The following is a 2,736-nucleotide window of genomic DNA, read 5'->3' on the forward strand; positions in this document are numbered from 1 at the left end:
ATTTTTTCATATACTTGTTGGCATTTGTATGTTTTCTTTTGAGGAAACTTTAGCCTATTATTAAATTGTATTATTTTATTTTTGGTGTTCAGTTCTTTTACTTCCATATATAGTCTTGATATTAATCTTTTGTCAGATGAATAGCTTGCAAGTATTTTACTCCATTCCGTAGGTTTATCTCTGTGTTTTATCTCTGTTTTCTTTAGTTAGCAGTAGTTTCTTGGTTTGCTTTAATACCATTTGTTTATTTTTGTTGCTGCTATGCCTTTGGAGTCCTATCCCCAAAATCTTTGCCTACACTGATGTCTCCAATGTTTCTCCTATGTTTTCTTGTAGTCATTTCGTAGGTTCAGGTTTCACATTTAGGTCTTTGATCCATTTTGAGTTGAGTTTTGTGCATGATGAGAGAAAGGGAACTAGTTTCATTCTTCCGTATAGGTCTAGTCAGTTTTAACAGCACCATTTATTAAAGAGACTGTCTTTGTTCCAATATATGTTTTTTATGCCTTTGTCAAAAATTATTTGACTGGTGCTCACTTCATCAGCACCTATGCTAAAGTTGGAATGACACGTTGTAGATTAGTATGGTCCCTGTGCAAGGAAGACATGCATATTCATGAAGTTTTAGAAACTAAAACTTACTTTTATTCTGATTAAAGAAAAAGGAAAAAAATCTAAAAAATCAATTTGATATATGTATGTGGATTAATTTGTAGGTTTTCTATTCTGTTTCATTGGTTTATGTGTTGATTTTTTTATACCAATACCATGCTATTTGATTAGTATAGCTTTATAGTATATTTTGAAGTCAAGTATTGTGATGCCTCAAGCTTTGTTGTTGTATTTGTTTTGTTTTCCACTCAGTATTGGTTTAGCTATTCTTTTTAAGTCTTTTGTGGCTCCCTATGCACTTTAGGATTTTTTTCTTCCTAATTCTTTGAAGAAAGTTATTGGTATTTTGATGGGGATCACATTCTACCTATGGATCACTTTGGGGATTGGGTCATATTAACAAAATTAATTCTTCTAACCCATGATCTCAAGATATATTTTATTTTTTTCTTTAATTTCATAAATGTTTTGTAATTTTCATTGTAGAAATTGTATCTAGTTGGTTAAATTTACTTTTAAGTATTTTATTTTACTTTTGTAGCTATTGTAAATTTTTGGGATTACTTTCTTGATTTCTTATTCAGCAAGTTCACTATGGGTATATAAAAATGTTACTTTTTATGTTGATTTTGTATCTTGCAACTTGACTGAATTCATTTTTTAGTTCTAACAGCTTTTTGATGGAGTATTTAGTCTTTTCTATGTATAAATTCACATCATCTGAAAACATGGATAATTTGACTTCTTCCTTTCCAATTTGGATGCTTTTTATTTCTTTCTCTTGCCTAATTGCTCTTGCTAAGACATCCAACACTATATTAAATTAGAATAATAAAAGTGTGTATCCTTGTCTTGTTCCAGATCTTGGAGGTGGGCACAGTACTTTTTAAATCATACATCATTTATGTGTATAACTGAAAACCAAAAATATAAGTGAAATGAATCGGAAAGGGCATTTCTAAAACTTCAGTTTCTCCTGAATTACTTCGAAGTTGTCTGTGCTTGTATTTTTTCCAAGTAATACTGTGCTCTGTGCCACTGCAGTTGTTGATGATACAGCATTCCTCAAAAGAGTGATACGCTATTGATTCTGTGATTCTCTTTCAGGTTGCTGTCACTTCTGAATTTTGATGTAGGCACTTTCAAGGAGTACAAATGTGCAGACAGTATCACTGTGTTACGACTGCTGCCTGGTCCCCTTAATTCTAAGATGTCGTGAACAGTAAGAAAACATTCAGATTTCAGATATTAAAGTGTGGGAAAATGTACATCTTACTATTTGACTTTTAAACTATATGCATCTTAGTTTTCAGAAAAATAGAAACAAACTACTAAAAACATTTATCTTCATTCATGGAAACTGTATTTAAGATAATTCTGTAATTGATTGTCAGTTGAAACAAACACAGGGTATATGATTTATTCCACTGGTAGTTTTGAGCAATGATGTTAATAAGGAGTCAAAGTTAATTATCAAATGTCAATATAAGAAAAATCATGTGCAAAAAGAAAGACTGATATCTATCTACCTCATGAAATCAGGAGAAATGAGTTTTAAACTTGTATATTAACAGCTACATTTTTGGGGGATGCTTTTAATGTGTTGACAATGTTCTGTGAGTTTTCAGTAAAAAGTTCTTTAACCACTTGAATTGAAAAAATTACTGGCTTTTTCCATTCCATCTGTAAAGCATTCTGACATCCTTATGGCACATTGACAACTTCAGGAAGTAGCTGACACATTCTAGAAAGTTGATCACTTTTGGAAGCTGAGGTACATTCTATTAGGAGTCAGGTATTTGAACCCAATCTGATTATACCAGTTGCATGTGTTCATACAATTACATAATTTTATTAAATATAACACAATCTGAGGAAATGAGAATTTCATAGAATAAATAAAAACTAAGTTGAACAGTAGGATTAACCAATATTTTTAAAAAATAGTGTTGAAGTAGGTACAAGTATACTATGGTCAGAAGGTGTGTGCCCCTTAAAATTCGTGTGTTGAATCCTAATTATGAATGTGCTGGTGTTGAGGTTGAGAGAAGGGTGTGATTTGGTCATCATGGAAAAGTGACCATGAGTGGAATTAGTGCCCTTTTTTAAAAAGCCCCAGAAAAA

The 2,736-nt window shown here is 31.5% G+C and overlaps 1 non-coding gene across 1 annotated transcript; it reads left to right on the forward strand.

Annotated features, from left to right (window-relative positions):
* Nucleotides 1–529: 529 nt before the first annotated feature.
* On the forward strand, nucleotides 530–636 carry LOC143389103 (U6 spliceosomal RNA). The gene has a single exon (XR_013090104.1). It is a non-coding gene; the product is annotated as a U6 spliceosomal RNA (small nuclear RNA).
* Nucleotides 637–2,736: the final 2,100 nt, after the last annotated feature.

The sequence above is a fragment of the Callospermophilus lateralis genome, unplaced genomic scaffold, assembly GCF_048772815.1.
Source record: "Callospermophilus lateralis isolate mCalLat2 unplaced genomic scaffold, mCalLat2.hap1 Scaffold_43, whole genome shotgun sequence".
NCBI classification, from domain to species: domain Eukaryota; kingdom Metazoa; phylum Chordata; class Mammalia; order Rodentia; family Sciuridae; genus Callospermophilus; species Callospermophilus lateralis.